The 17,585-nt window shown below is 35.6% G+C and overlaps 1 long non-coding RNA gene across 1 annotated transcript; it reads right to left on the bottom strand.

The window, feature by feature from the left end:
• Window positions 1-649: 649 nt before the first annotated feature.
• On the bottom strand, window positions 650-3,135 carry LOC124451017. Its single transcript, XR_006950313.1, has 2 exons — window positions 2,946-3,135; window positions 650-910 (listed from the first exon to the last, which is right to left on the bottom strand). It is a non-coding gene; the product is annotated as an uncharacterized LOC124451017 (long non-coding RNA).
• Between the last annotated feature and the right edge of the window lie 14,450 nt (window positions 3,136-17,585).

The raw sequence follows: 17,585 nt of genomic DNA, 5'->3' as shown, positions 1-17,585 counted from the left end.
TCGAAATAGCATAAAATAAGCAATAATTGTAAACACAAGGACTATGTTGATCAATAAATGTTGTTTCCCATACTTTTTCCAAACGCGGCCAATGGGAATGTTGTAGTAATACATTTTGCACAAAGTTGCACATACAGTTAAAGATGAAATCTATTAAAACACCAATCACAATTCGTTTCAGGGACTTATACAACAATGTTTCAAAGGCGACGTCAAAACTTTTAATCTGATATGAAATTAAGTAAGCCTGAGCTTGAAACGAAAGGTTGTTTAGTTTGAATGTTGTGAAGTATCACAAAAGTGCAGCATAATAACGAGACACAGAATAAGACCTGATGTGGGTATTGGTAGAAGTTATAATTAGGACGAAAAAGATTGAATTGAAATGAAGTCAAGTGACAAACGACGACCAACTGGCAAAATATGACACCAATATAAAGCGTTGACGAGAACTTTGATTTAAACTCTTTCCATCCAAATAATATCATTATTGTCAATGGAAACCTTATAAAAATCACTATCGTCTGCACGCATTCACCAAAGACATGAGCACGTTTTACAGATAACGGTAATGTGTTGTTGTGATTCTGCCATTCCAGACAGCTGTAGGTGGTGTTCATTGATACGTAAAAAATCGCTATGCAAAATCCAATTGGAATTATAATACTCAAAATTACATTTAAATTCATCCACAAACATTTCCAAAACGAGTTCCAAAGTTCTCTTCTGTTTCGACTATTATCATAGCTTGTTAGATAAGGCCTTGAGCTATCGTAGAAATAATGTTCGCTTGATATTTCATAATTGTCGTCGTCGTATTCTTTGTTGATATAAGTTACACGAGCATCTCTGAATTCGAAATTCGTATTTTCGGGTGAAGTCTCGATGTTAGATCTCACTCTTGGTACATCTGCAGCAAAAAGTGAACAAATAGATAAGAATCAATGCCCAACATAAAGTTCTGATTAGAGCCATAGAAATAGACCAAAAAAAAACAAATTGTGAAATTTAAATTTATTGTGACAATTTGTTTTTTTCTTGTCTATTTCTATGGCTCTAATCAGAACTTTATGTTGGGCATTGATTTTTATCACACGTATTCGATTTCCGCTCGGCAAGTCTCTCGCTACAATTTTAAATAGATAAGGAAATACCGACTATCTCCTCCAGCATTTTTGCTATGTTCAACCAATCACTACATGGAAATTATGAGGAATGAATCGACTGAGCGTAGATCAGCAATACGATGAAGTACAGTTTCTTTGCAGATTTAAAAAACCCTAACGATTCAACACCAACACACACATGGTTGTTCCAATATATCAAAGACATTATTAATAATACACAGGGATTATGAAAAGGAAAAAAGCATTACATGAAGATATAGTGAAATTCGTGAGAAAGTGCAAATCAACGTAGGCAGTTCAGTAAATAATTCATCTAACTGACAAATTAATGAATTGTAATTAGAGAATATTAAACTTCCCACTCAATCCTAATTCACCTCTGCCATTAGTTGCTCAATGCACAGTTTAATAAAAAGGGACAAATGCATCGACAACACTTCCTCTGCAGCTCGGCAAATGATGATAAATACAATAAATATAGCATCTTTCTTAAAGTATTTGAATTACCAGTTGAGTAATAAGGAACGGATGGGAGGTTTGTTGTTGAAGGGAAAGGCGCAAATATGCTTGGAAAAGTGGGTGGGCTAGATATCTCAGGGTGTAATAATAGTTTTTTTACATGTTTGTAAATGTAGATCGTCCAGGGTATAGAGAAGGACTAGATTATTGTTGACTGACGTTTTGACAACCTTAGCGGTAGTCATATTCAGAGTGAATGCATCGACCCATCCATGCATCTTCATTTGACTCTGAAGATGACTACCGTTAAGGTTGTCGAAACGTCAGTCAACTAACAAAATAGTCCTTCAGGACTATGCCAACCTGGACGATCTACATTTACAAACATGTAACGATACTCCAGGTTAAAACTATTTACTTTAATAGTTTTTTATATGAAATCATTGATTTTGAAAAGTAAGATGGACATGACCCTCACATGTTCCAGCCTTTCATAATGTAGCAAACAAGGGTTCAATTATTCAATGACTATGTAAGGAAATTTCTAGATCACTCAGTTGATTAGAAGCACTGTAAAGCTTACCATCCATGGAAAAACCTTGTTGGCCTGTTGATTTGGAAGACTGGACTGAGAATTATCGAGGTGTTTATTGACGTGCATGTGTTATAAAAGTGAGTGATCTTATAGTGAATAGTCAATATTTGTAATGCAAAACTTTGCACATAATTCAAGGGTGGAGAGTTTCCTGAATATACAAGAACCACAAAAGAAAACACTGCAACATGACTCTCTACGAATAAAATCTTATTATCAGGCTTATTACGTTTGCACAGGATAACGAACATTGAAGATTTCGTTAAGAAATGATTTTGACAGGACACAAAGAAAAGACGAAAGATGGCTACAACAAAACGGATATAGTAAAGCTGCTATTAAATGGATATAAAAAGAACTATCAACTAACAACGCTAGAAGTTCAAACGTAGCAAGCCCAACAAGTCAGCCCAGTCCTCATTCATGCTGTTACTCATATAGATATATAAATACATACAAATATGTATATAACCTTTACATAACACTACAGCAGTGACTAAAATAACAATTAGCAATAGCATCACGAAATGTGAACATTAACACAGACGATGAAACGTTCTTGTATAAAAACTGTGCGACGGCAAAGGCAAAATCTACTAGCAAATATTTCACTACAACAGCTGCATAAATGAAATGCACGTTGATGTCAGATTCAAGTCATTCTAGTCGACAAAAAAGAGGTGTATAATATTACCAAAACATGACACATTAAATGACGCATGTATATGATGAAGTATAATCTAATTTAAAACAACGAACAGTACCTAATCACGTACTTTACAGAACTCTCTCCAGTTTCTTTAAAATGTGAGCGAAACACGGATTTAAAACCTCGGCTAAAATAAGAGATGACTACCAACACGATAACTATGTTGGCCAACAAATGTCGTTTCCAGTACTTTTTCCACACGCGGCTAATAGGAATGTTGTAATAATACATTTGCACAAAGTTGGACAAACAATTGAAGATTAAATCTATTAAAATCCCAATCGCACTTCTTTTGAGGAACTCTAAGAACAATGGTTTAATGGCGATGTTAAAACTTTGAAGCTGATATGAAATGAAGTAAGCTTGGCTCAAAACAAGGGTGTTGTATTCAAAAAGTATATCTTGAATTTCTAGATCAGCTCTAAACCGTCTTGCATGAGCAGTGTTCCATGGTAAAACTTCTAGTCTTTGAAAACATTGTAACTTGTTCAAAGCTGAAACAATTCGTTTCCACATTTTGAAACGTATTTGTTGAGTTGCCTTTTTCAAAAAATTTATAACCGCTGAAAACAATGATAGGCCAATGAAAAGCCAAATACTTTTGAAGTTAGTCTGCATCGTTCTATAAAGGAATATAACGCCACCTCGGATCATAGAGACCATGATAAAACTACGACCGGGATGAACGACCTCGGAACTCCTTCTCAACGCCATATGCCCGCACAAAACACTAGGAATGAGCGCTATTAGTGGGGAAGAGGTTGCGATCAAAAATTTATATAAATTTTGACGAGCTCTATTAATTAGAGACACGTTGAGATATGCCAAAAAAGCACTAAAGATAAATTCCACAAGAACGAGCGACGCAACGTGACAATTGGAATAAGGGATGAAAGGCTTACCAATACGGATGTTGTCAAGTATCACAAAGGTCGAGCAAAATATTGAGACACAGAATATTGCACTTGGAGGTATTCGGTAGTAGCTATGTGCATCGTAAACATTGAACTGCAATGAAATCAAGTGATAAATCACGACCAACTCTCCGAATATGACACCAACATAAGCCGTTGATAAAAACTTTGTTTCGCATTCTTTCCATCCAAATAATATAATTATTGCAAATGGAAACCATAAATATAACACAAACGACTCCACACAATCACCAAAGACGTGAACACATTTTACAGATAATGGTAATGTCTTGTTTTTGTAATTCCGCCATTCCAGACAACTGTAGGTGGTATTCGTGTCAACATACACCAATGTCAAAGCAAAAAGAGTTGGCCAGATGGTAGCAAACGTGAGATTGATACTTGTCGATAAACTTCTCCACAAAGATAATTTAAAGTTTCTGGAATGTTGCATGTTTCTGCAGTTTGTTTCAAGTTGATTTCCATCAGCCATGAAGACTTCACTCTCGTCGTTCAAATCAGACTGGTCATATTCTTTGTTTATATATCTACTTCTGGAATCATTTTTTCATTGGCCTACAATGTATATTTCCATCAGTAATCGCGTCCTCCTGCTCATGTTGGGCAGATGAAGACACTCTCGGCGTTTCGGTTACGAAAAGTGAAAAAATCGATAAACTAAACCCAATTATTTCCTCTAGCATAGCGATAACGATCGAACGTGAATGAGAAAAATTCATAAAATCAGAAAACTTTACTGTTTAAATATAAACGTCTTTGAAATATGAACTCTTTTACTAAAAGGAAATCGTTTTAAGATGTAAATTTTTTCGACACACAACGAAAGCAAGGTAAATGAATTGCCCAGAACGTGCCTGAGTCAACATTGGGGCTCAAATCTGCGCAATGGGAACGTTGAACCAATGTAGAAAAATAAATAGGGATATTGTATTGAAAACAAACTCTATGGATAGTCCAATGGCGAGTCTTTTAATACTTGGAAACTTGTCATCGTGTATAAAATCAAGTATGCTTGACTGATGATTAAGGATTTGTTCTCAAAAAGAATATTTTGTATTTCAATATCGGCTTTCAGTCGTCTTGAGTTCTGTTATGATACTCAAGTCTTATCACCCACATACGAATTTTTTTATTAATATTGTTATTCTCGTAAAACGCTAGGAATGTCTGCAGTAAACGCTGAAAACCGTGACGAAAGAAATGCAATAATTACCTCAAACAGTTTTCAAAGGTGAAATATAATTGTGTGAAAGTACTTCGTATTAACTTCACAAACTTGCCTTCCGAGAATCCTTTACATGCAACGCAATTATACACGTCCGGAGCACTGTGAGAAAGCGAGTGATCAATAATAATGACGTAGAATTGAGTGTATTGTATAATCCGTATTTATTTGATCTAAATCTCATACAATTACCAATTTAGATCACATAATAAAAAAAACAATAAACTTTAACATTAACAAACTTACGTCTATGGCACCTTTATTCTACGACCTTGATTTCACCTTGAGACTGACCTGTAACTTTAGTTAAGCACTTGACGCATTTACATTACTTATTGACACAACTATTCCCCGAAACAACGTCTCTATAAAACCAAATCTACTTCCCCCGTCATGGTTCTCTTCTATATGTAATTGAGTGGTCGTATATCTCTTTCACTTCGCACACTGTGATTTAGTTCTGTGAACTAAATATGGATAATCAAGTGGTTTCGCTTTCGTAAAATAACCGAAGGGTCGAAGAAAGTAATTGCTTCTTTTGTTAACAAGATGCAAGTTGATTTTTATCAATTTGTGGTTACTTTTCATCTTCAGCTATCGTATTCAGAGTATTAACGCAGTATTTCCACGACAAGTTTTGAGCATTTGTTACTAATATATTGCGGAAAAGATGCAGTGCAAACTTACGTCAACTGACTTCCCTTAATGTCAAGCATACTTTATTCTATACACGATAAAGCGTTTCCAAATATCTCAGTGGAATATTCAGAAACAACTGACCAAATGACTCACAATTGAACTATCCATAGAGCTTGTTTTCAATACAATATCCGTATTCATTTTCTTCAACGTTCCCATTGCGCAGGTTTGGGCAAAATGTTGGAAGAGAGAGTTTGGCTAATTCATTTATCCCTGTTATCATTGTGTGTAACTTTTAGTCATAGTGGAGCTTTTCTTTGGAACAGCTCTCCAGAATTTTTAAGGGATTCTTCCAGGCAGCAAAAGGCAAGCTCAATTTAAAACAGCGATTTAAATACAAACGTCATTTGAATAAAAATGAGTTCATGAAATTTAAAATTGGAGCATATTGGTAAAATGCAAGCCTGAAGGATGTTGACACGCTGCCTAAATTTGGCCAAATTCTTCTGGGTAGAAAAACTCAAGCGAGTTTCGACTGACAAAGCAGGGGGTGTTACCACGAAGTGCTTCAGTCAAAAAGTGTCTGGCGTTGCTTGCCCAAGATGCTTGTCCACAGAAAATATCCAGGGTGAATAACGAGTGTGTTTATTTAGACCACCCAAAGAAGCATGGCATGCAACTGGTTCTAAAGTTCTAAGCAACACTGAGCACGCATAAAACAATGTTGCTTGCCAAGATGCTTTTCACAGAAAATATCCAGGGTGAATAACGAGTATGTTTATTTAGACCACCCAAACAAACATGGCATGAAACTGGTTCTAAAGTTCTAAGCAACACTGAGCACGCATAAAACAATGTTGCTTGCCAAGATGCTTTTCACAGAAAATATCCAGGGTGAATAACGAGTATGTTTATTTAGACCACCCAAACAAACATGGCATGAAGAAACTGGATCTAAAGTTCTAAGCAACACTGAGCACGCATAAAATAACGAAGCAAAGTACAAGATGTATGTGGGGATTCTGTAGTAATGTTTTGGACCATCTTTAACATTGAATTGAAAACAAATCAGTTGATATATAACAAGTAATTCTCCAGATATAAGATATATATAAACAATGGAGAAAAACTTTGTCGTAAACTCCTTCAAACCAAGTAGTATCATCAGAGTAAGTGGAACCCATATATAAATTTCAAATGATTCTACGCAATCTCTCAAAACGCGGACGCGCTTTACAGATGATGGTAGCGTGTTGTTGTTGTTGCCGCGTTTCTGCCATTCCCAACAACTGTAGGTTGTATTCATGTTGACGTAGAGAAATACCATGGCAACAGATGTCTGTACGATGCTCGCCAAAGTGATATTTAATGTTGTCATTATACTATTCCGAAATGAATCACAGAATTTTCTGCGAGTCATTTGCATGATATCGACGACGGTTGCATTATGAGATCTTAAACTGGACAATAGAACACTTGTTTCACTATAGTTGTCTTCAACACCGAGGTACTATATTCTTTGTTCATGTACCAATTTTGAGCATTATCAGACTCAAAGTCCACATCAGTGGTTTTTAGATTTTCGGTTTCTTCATCAAAAGACACTTGAGGTGTTTTGAAGAGTGAAAACACAAATAAAACAAATGTAACTATCTCTTCTAGCATTGAAATGACGATCGAATAAAGCCTTTTTCACATATTCCGCATATAAAAAAGGACGATTAATAAACAGCATGTAGATACATAAACCAGGTAGAGTCCAGTGCTGTAGAAGTGGGGGCGGAGCGCTTGATGGAGGAGCCCCCCTTCTACCTTTGAAATGGGTAATTTGTCATAATGTTATGGGTTCAGCTTCGTCAAGAGAGCCCCCAATCTGATAAATTTAGTTATACAGCACTGAGGTAGACATACGCAATTTAATGTTTTGCGAAGCTTTCCCGTAGTTCTTAGCATGAAAACAACAAAAGCCCGTCAGCATATGCAAATCTCATGATAATAAAATCACGAACTTCTTAACATATCACGACAGCATTCTAACGCTATTTCATTGGTCTTCATAACACACGTGACTCAACTTAATGTAAACATGAACCTTGGATAGCACGTGCTTACCTTGTCACGACATGTCACGACAAAGATTTCAATCTTTACAATTTACTGAACACTTTCATACAACTATGTCCACATGAAGTACCAAACATGTTTATCCAGCGAAAGAATATTACTCTAAAAAGGAAAGAGAACAAAAAGAAACAAATATCTAACAATCGAAATTTGCAGTTTAATATACGTCACGGGAATATGATGTTGTGGCGGCGAGAGCTGGAAAAAAAAGGGGGGGTTAACATATTAAAGCTCATTCAAAGTCATTTTCACGTAACACTTATTTGATTGATGCTGCTAGCTCCAAGCGTGGTTAAGTATTAAAAATATTTACATTTATATAACATATGGAAACACATTTAACAGATTGTATGGAAGTGCATTATCATCGTCTAACTTCCATATGTAAATATATTGCAAATATTTGTAATTCTGTCCTCGTCTCCATTAACTGTAAGTCGTTTATCCCTATTTATATATTTAAGTATCACATTCTGTAACATATTCATTTACACTGATGATGGCATGAGCTTGCCGAAACATGTCTGTAATAAAAAAGTTTGTTTTATATGTTCAATCTATAACATTTTTGTTTATTTGTAAAACGGCCTTGTTTATAATATTATTTCGAGTATTGATAAGAAACTAAAAGGAGTAAGACTATCTGATAAAGATCTGTGAAATTAAATCAATTATATTTGCGTGGGTAAATGCTGATGGACGTCATGTTGCGTCGAGTACAATGAATTAAGAACACAACTATAGGAATTAACAATGAGAAGAAACTTTCAAAACTTTCGATACATAAATAACATGCAAATATGTTCATATTTACAGAGATGCAATCGTACAAATGCCAAAGTTTTATTGCTTGATAGTATTTGACGATGACTATTCGCTGAGTTGTTAGAAAAATGAACAATTTCTAATTAGGTATTTCACAGAATCTTCTCTAATCTCGTGAAAACGTGCTTCAAATACGGAATTAAAATCTTGGCTGAAGTATGCGATAATAGTCAAAGTAACAACTACATTAGCAAACAAATGTCGTTTCCAGTATTTCTTCCACACGCGGCCAATAGGAATGTTGTAATAATGCATTTGAACAAAGTTAGACAGACAGTTAAAGATGAATTCTATCCCAAGGCCAATCGCAATTCTTTCAACAAACTCAAATAACAAAGGTCTTACATTGATTTCGAAACTTTGAAGCTGGTAAAAGATCAGATAGGCTTGGCTTAAAACAATAGTGTTGTATTCAAAAATTATATCTTGAATTTCAAGGTCAGCTCTTAACCGTCTTGTAGGTGCAGTGTTCCATGGTAAAACTTGTAGTCGTTGAAAACAGCCTAAACCCTGCAATTTTAGAATTATTTGTTTCCAAACGTTGTAGCGGATTTGCTGAGTGGCTTTTTTCAAAAAATTCAAAACCGCTGAAAACAATGAAAGACCAATAAAAAGCGAAATACTTTTGAAGTCGGACTGCATTGTTCTGAAGATAAATATGGCAGCTCCTCGTATAACATATACCAAAATGAAACTACGACCTGGATGAACGATTTCATCACTTCTTCTCAAAGCCATATGCTTACATAAAATCGCAGGAATAATAGTGAGTGCTGGAGAGGTTATCGCCACGAGAAATTTATATAGCTCTTTGCGAAAGCCATTAAACGCAGGAATAAGTTCGTACCGGTTAGCGTAAGAGATGAAAGCGCAAAATATAAATTCCATCAGAAGAAGCGCTATGATATGACAATTAGAGTAAGTGACCTGCTGATCACAAGCACGAATATTGTAAAGGATCACAAAGCCGGAACAAAATAAAGAGACACAAAAAAAAATACTTGGAGGAATTCTGTAGTAACTATGTATATCGTAAAAGTTGAACTGAAATGAAATCAAGTGATAAATAACGACCATTTCCCCGAATATGACACAAACATAAAGCGCAGATGTGAACTTTTCTTTAAACTCTTTCCATCCAAATAACATCATCATTGACAATGGAAACCATAAATATAACACAAACGACTCCACGCAATCACCAAAGACGTGAACACGTTTCACAGATAACGGTAATGTCTTGTTTTGTAATTCCGCCATGCCAAACAGCTGTAGGTGGTATTCGTGTCAACATACACCAATGTCAAAGCAAAAGATTTGGCAAGATGGTAGCAAACGTGAGATTGATACTTGTCGATAAACTTTGCACAAAGATGATTTAAAGTTCCAGGAATGTTGCATGTTATTGCAGTATGTTTCAAGTTGATTTCCATCAGCCATGAAGATTTCACTTTCGTCGTTCAAATCAGACTGGTCATATTCTTTGTTTATATATCTACTTCTGGAATCATTTTCCATTAGTCTAAAATGTATATTTCCATCAGTACTCGCGTTCTCTTGCTCATGTTGGGCAGGTAAAGACACTCTCGGCGTTTCGGTTACGAAAAGTGAAAAAATCGATAAACTAAACCCAATTATCTCCTCTAGCATAGCGATAAAGATCGAACGTGAATAAGAAAAATCATAAAATCAGAAAACTTTATTGTTTAAAATATGAACGTCTTTGAGATATGAACTCTTTCACTGAAAGGAAATCCTTTTAAGATGTAAATTTTCTGTTCTGTTGATTTACAGTCATTTGACACCCATTGTCAATTCATAACAAAATACAATTTACTCTTACCGCAACAATTATTAACTGACGTGTTTAAAAAAGTAGTGAACAGATTCTTAGAACGTACACCACGAATGTTTCCTGTAAACGGCGAACTAGAAAAACAGTAATAAGTGCCTGAGTGAAGTAACACACAACGAAAGCAAGGTAAATGAATTGCCTAGAACGTGCCTGCGCCAGCATTGGGGCTCAAATCTGCGCAATGGGAACGTTGAACCAATGTAGAAAAATAAATAGGGATATTGTATTGAAAACAAACTCTATGGATAGTCCAATGGCGAGTCTTTTAATCGATTCTTCCAAAATATTCCACTCAGATACTTGGAAACTTGTCATCGTGTATAAAATCAAGTATGCTTGACTGATGATTAAGATTTGTTCTCAAAAGAATATTTTGTATTTCAATATCGGCTTTCAGTCGTCTTGAGTTCTGTTATGATGCTCAAGTCTTATCACCCACATACGAATTTTTTTATTAATATTGTCATTCTCGTAAAACGCTAGGAATGTCTGCAGTAAACGCTGAAAACCGTGACGAAAGAAATGCAATAATTACCTCAAACAGGTTTCAAAGGTGAAATATAATTGTGTGAAAGTACTTCCTATTAACTTCACAAACTTGCCTTCCGAGAATCCTTTACATGCAACGCAAATATACACGTCCGGAGCACTGTGAGACAGCGAGTGATCAATAATAATGACGTAGAATTGGGTGTATTGTATAATCCGTATTTATTTGATCTAAATCTCATACAATTACCAATTTAGATCACATAATACAACAAAACAATAAACTTTATCATTAACAAACTTACGTCTATGGCACCTTTATTCTACGACTGGTTAGCTAATTCAAGTTCATAAATGTTATTCTTTTGACTTCACCTTGAGACTGACCTGTAACTTTAGTTAAGCACTTGACGCATTTACATTACTTATTGACACAACTATTCCCCGAAACAACGTCTCTATAAAGCCAAATCTACTTCCCCCGTCATGGTTCTCTTCTATATGTAATTGAGTGGCCGTATATCTCTTTCACTTCGCACACTGTGACTTAGTTCTGTGAACTAAATATGGATAATCAAGTGGTTTCGCTTCCGTAAAATAACCTAAGGGTCGAAGAAAGTAATTGCTTCTTTTGTTAACAAGATGCAAGTTGATTTTTATCAATTTGTGGTTACTTTTCATCTTCAGCTATCGTATTCAGAGTATCAACGCAGTATGTGCGCAACAAGTTTTGAGCATTCGTTACTAATATATTGCGGAAAAGATGCAGTGCAAACTTGCGTCAACTGACTTCCCTTAATGTCAAGCATACTTTATTCTATACACGATAAACAGTTTCCAAATATCTCAGTGGAATATTCAAAAACAACTGACCAAATGACTCACAATTGAACTATCCGTAGAGCTTGTTTTCAATACAATATCCGTATTCATTTACTTCAACGTTCCCATTGCGCAGGTTTGGGCACAATTTTGGCAGAGAGAGTTTGGCTAATTTATTTATCCCTGTTATCATTGTGTGTAACTTTTAGTCATAGTGGAGCTTTTCTTTGGAACAGCTCTCCAGAAATTTTAAGGGATTCTTCCAGGCAGCCAAAGGCAAGCTCAATTTAAAACAGCGATTTAAATACAAACGTCATTTGAATAAAATATCACATTCAATTCAACATGAGTTCATGAAATTTAAAATTGGAGCATATTGGTAAAATGCAAGCCTGAAGGATGTTGACACGCTGCCTAAATTTGGCCAAATTCTTCTGGGTAGAAAAACTCAAGCGAGTTTCGACTGACAAAGCAGGGGGTGTTACCACGAAGTGCTTCAGTCAAAAAGTGTCTGGCGTTGCTTGCCCAAGATGCTTGTCCACAGAAAATATCCAGGGTGAATAACGAGTGTGTTTATTTAGACCACCCAAAGAAGCATGGCATGCAACTGGTTCTAAAGTTCTAAGCAACACTGAGCACGCATAAAACAATGTTGCTTGCCAAGATGCTTTTCACAGAAAATATCCAGGGTGAATAACGAGTATGTTTATTTAGACCACCCAAACAAACATGGCATGAAACTGGTTCTAAAGTTCTAAGCAACACTGAGCACGCATAAAACAATGTTGCTTGCCAAGATGCTTTTCACAGAAAATATCCAGGGTGAATAACGAGTATGTTTATTTAGACCACCCAAACAAACATGGCATGAAGAAACTGGATCTAAAGTTCTAAGCAACACTGAGCACGCATAAAATAACGAAGCAAAGTACAAGATGTATGTGGGGATTCTGTAGTAATGTTTTGGACCATCTTTAACATTGAATTGAAAACAAATCAGTTGATATATAACAAGTAATTCTCCAGATATAAGATATATATAAACAATGGAGAAAAACTTTGTCGTAAACTCCTTCAAACCAAGTAGTATCATCAGAGTAAGTGGAACCCATATATAAATTTCAAATGATTCTACGCAATCTCTCAAAACGCGGACGCGCTTTACAGATGATGGTAGCGTGTTGTTGTTGTTGCCGCGTTTCTGCCATTCCCAACAACTGTAGGTTGTATTCATGTTGACGTAGAGAAATACCATGGCAACAGATGTCTGTACGATGCTCGCCAAAGTGATATTTAATGTTGTCATTATACTATTCCGAAATGAATCACAGAATTTTCTGCGAGTCATTTGCATGATATCGACGACGGTTGCATTATGAGATCTTAAACTGGACAATAGAACACTTGTTTCACTATAGTTGTCTTCAACACCGAGGTACGTATTTTCTTTGTTCATGTACCAATTTTGAGCATTATCACACTCAAAGTCCACATCAGTGGTTTTTAGATTTTCGGTTTCTTCATCAAAAGACACTTGAGGTGTTTTGAAGAGTGAAAACACAAATAAAACAAATGTAACTATCTCTTCTAGCATTGAAATGACGATCGAATAAAGCCTTTTTCACATATTCCGCATATAAAAAAGGACGATTAATAAACAGCATGTAGATACATAAACCAGGTAGAGTCCAGTGCTGTAGAAGTGGGGGCGGAGCGCTTGATGGAGGAGCCCCCCTTCTACCTTTGAAATGGGTAATTTGTCATAATGTTATGGGTTCAGCTTCGTCAAGAGAGCCCCCAATCTGATAAATTTAGTTATACAGCACTGAGGTAGACATACGCAATTTAATGTTTTGCGAAGCTTTCCGTAGTTCTTAGCATGAAAACAACAAAAGCCCGTCAGCATATGCAAATCTCATGATAATAAAATCACGAACTTCTTAACATATCACGACAGCATTCTAACGCTATTTCATTGGTCTTCATAACACACGTGACTCAACTTAATGTAAACATGAACCTTGGATAGCACGTGCTTACCTTGTCACGACATGTCACGACAAAGATTTCAATCTTTACAATTTACTGAACACTTTCATAGAACTATGTCCACATGAAGTACCAAACATGTTTATCCAACGAAAGAATATTATTCTAAAAAGGAAAGAGAACAAAAATAAACAAATATCTAACAACCGAAATTTGCAGTTTAATACACGTCACGGGAATATGATGTTGTGGCGGCGAGAGCTGGAAAAAAGGGGGGGGTTAACATATTGAAGCTCATTCAAAGTCATTTTCACGTAACACTTATTTGATTCAGGGGCGAAATTTAAGGGGGGGTATGGGGGGGGGACTAACCCCCCAAAAATGTTAACGTTGCAGGGCAACGATTGAATTTGCAGGGCTAATTACAAAACTAAACACTAGGATACGTGCGAACAGTTATCCACATAATTTGAAAATATAGTTCAGTTTTAATTTAAGCTGGATTTGCACTTCATGGGTAAGAACATAAAACGGTAAACGGTAAACGGTAAACGGTACGCATCAAGGAAACTTTCCGCTTATAAATTTCCTCTTGTTTTGGCGGACATTTTAAAAGCAGATATGCATCATCATCGAAGTGTTCGTAAGTAAAATTATTGAAGTTTTTGTATCTTAAGTGGAAACACCATACTATATTTTTACATCAGTAAACACAAACACTAAGATAAATTTAAACAAAAAAACCGAAACTAACAAATGTGTAAATGTGATTGGTATTTATTGTGATCGGTATTAAAGCCACCCAAACGAATTGGCGAGCATTCCGAAATAACAACAGAAACATCATTTAAAGATTTGTACCGAAAGGAAATGAACTTGGTTCTAGACTCACTTATTACCGAGTATACCGATAACATTAAAGATTGCATCGACAAAATAAAACCTCTTGGAGAGAGCTTACAGCTGCCGCTAGAAAGGCCGATGGCTGAAACAGTTAATGAAATGTGTAGTCTTTTTCCACCGGCGTTAAAAGATTTTCATGCAGAAATACTGCTGTCTGAGTTGGAAATTTTCAATAATATTGTGTCATCACAACTTAAATCAGAACGTAAATCCCTTCAAGACGTTGCGTTATTTGCTTTCAAACACAAAAACGTCTTTCCAACGGTGTGCAAGGCGTATCAACTATTGCTGACCGCTCCAGTGTCCGTGGCAAAAGATGAAAGGTGTTTCAGCAAGATTAAGATTGTCAAAAACTGCCTGAGATCCACAATGAAAGATACGCGATTAAATGACTTTATCGTTCTTGCATGTGAAAAAGATCTTACGGACAATGTTGACTTAAATATTATTTTAAAAATTGGGCAACTGCAAAGATGCGAAAACTGCCATTAAAGATTTAATAGTACGCTAAAGTGCGTTCTGCCACAAAAATACAACATGTATTACAAAATATATAGTGTAAGTACTGTTCCATATGATCTGCAGGGCATCTTATGTCCTTGCAGGGCAATTTCATCCCGAGCCCTGAGCCCCATTAAAATGGTGCTAGTTTCGCCCTGATTTGATTGATGTTGCTAGCTCGAAGCGTGGTTAAGTATTAAAAATATTTACAATTAATTAACATATGGAAGTACATTAAACAGATTGTATGGAAGTACATTATCACCGTCTAACTTCCATATGTAAATATATTGTTAATATTTGTAATTCTGTCCTCATCTCCATTAACTGTAAGTCGTTTAACGCTATTTATATATTTAAGTATCACATTCTGTGACATATTCATTTGCACTGATGATGGCATAAGTTTGCCGAAACATGTCTGTAATAAAAAAGTTTGTTTTTTATATTCAATCTATAACATTTTTGTTTATTTTTAAAACGGCTTTGTTTATAATATTATTTCGAGTATTGATAAGAAACTAAAAGGAGTTAAGCATGAGCCACACTATCGTCTATATTGACGAAAACAAAAACGAAACGAAAATTCGTGCACGAAATGCATGCCAGACACGACGAGAAATTACAAGCATGTTTGCAAAGCCAAAACTTTTTTGGCCAATAAGCAAGCGGCATTTTCCACGGATTAGAAAAAATGGCGATCTCTAAAAGAAAAGATTACTTCTTCTTAAGAAAAGTTACTGCTTTTAAAGTTGAAAACAAGCAACAGCAAACGTCGATACTGGATTCATCCAATTAATAAACGACGTTATCGTCTTGGACTATTTAACAACTTGATTAAAGAATTACGAGAGCTGAACAATGAAAATAGACACATAAAATACTTGCGAATGACGACGACAAATTTTGACTACATTTTGGATTTAATTAGACCTCACATCACTAAAGTTGGCACACATCTTAGAAAGTCTATTAGCCCTGATATATCAAAACCTCTTGCCACTCCGCCATGTTTGAGTACAAAGTCTAATATTATTAGCCAATAGTATGCCTTTTCGTTGACGAAAAAGGTCAAAAGTTCAACTCTTCTAATATGCACGTATACGAAATTTTCGTGGAGTTTTCGTTCACGATTTTCGTTGCGGCAGTTTTCGTTCTGATTTTCGTCGATATGGACGATAGTGTGGCCTAGGCTTAAGACTATCTGATAAAGATCTGTGAAATTAAATCAATTATATTTGCGTGGGTAAATGCTGATGGACGTCATGTTGCGTCGAGTACAATGAATTAAGAACACAACTATAGGAATTAACAATGAGAAGAAACTTTCAACACTTTCGATACATAAATAACATGCAAATATGTTCATATTTACAAAGATGCAATCGTACAAATGCCAAAGTTTTATTGCTTGATAGTATTTGACGATGACTATTCGCTGAGTTGTTAAAAAAATGAACAATTTCTGATTAGGTATTTCACAGAATCTTCTCTAATCTCGTGAAAACGTGCTTCAAATACGGAATTAAAATCTTGGCTGAAGTATGCGATAATAGTCAAAGTAACAACTACATTAGCAAACAAATGTCGTTTCCAGTATTTCTTCCACACGCGGCCAATAGGAATGTTGTAATAATGCATTTGCACAAAGTTAGACAGACAGTTAAAGATGAATTCTATCCCAAGGCCAATTGCAATTCTTTTAACAAACTCCAATAACAAAGGTCTTACATTGATTTCGAAACTTTCAAGCTGGTAAAAGATCAGATAGGCTTGGCTCAAAACAATAGTATTGTATTCAAAAAGTATATCTTGAATTTCAAGGTCAGCTCTTAACCGTCTTTCAGGTGCAGTGTTCCATGGTAAAACTTGTAGTCGTTGAAAACAGCCTAAACCCTGCAACTTTAGAATTATTCGTTTCCAGACGTTGTAGCGGATTTGCTGAGTGGCTTTTTTCAAAAAATTCAAAACCGCTGAAAACAATGAAAGACTAATAAAAAGCGAAATACTTTTGAAGTTGGACTGCATTGTTCTGAAGATAAATATGGCAGCTCCTCGTAAAACATATACCAAAATGAAACTACGACCTGGATGAACGATTTCGTCACTTCTTCGCAACGCCATATGCTTACATAAAATCGCAGGAATAATAGTGAGTGCTGGAGAGGTTAACGCCACGAGAAATTTATACAGCTTTTTTCGAAAGCCATTAAATGCAGGAATAAGTTTGTACCGGTTAGCGTAAGAAATAAAAGCACAAAATACATATTCCATCAGAAGAAGCGCTGTAATATGACAATTAGAGTAAGTGACGTGGCGATCACAAGCACGAATATTGTAAAGGATCACAAAGCCGGAACAAAATAAAGAGACACAAAATAAAATACT

Source organism: Xenia sp. Carnegie-2017, unplaced genomic scaffold (assembly GCF_021976095.1).
Source record: "Xenia sp. Carnegie-2017 unplaced genomic scaffold, XeniaSp_v1 HiC_scaffold_24, whole genome shotgun sequence".
In the NCBI taxonomy this organism is placed as follows: Eukaryota; Metazoa; Cnidaria; class Anthozoa; order Malacalcyonacea; family Xeniidae; genus Xenia; species Xenia sp. Carnegie-2017.
This window is presented reverse-complemented; position numbering and strand designations above follow the sequence as displayed.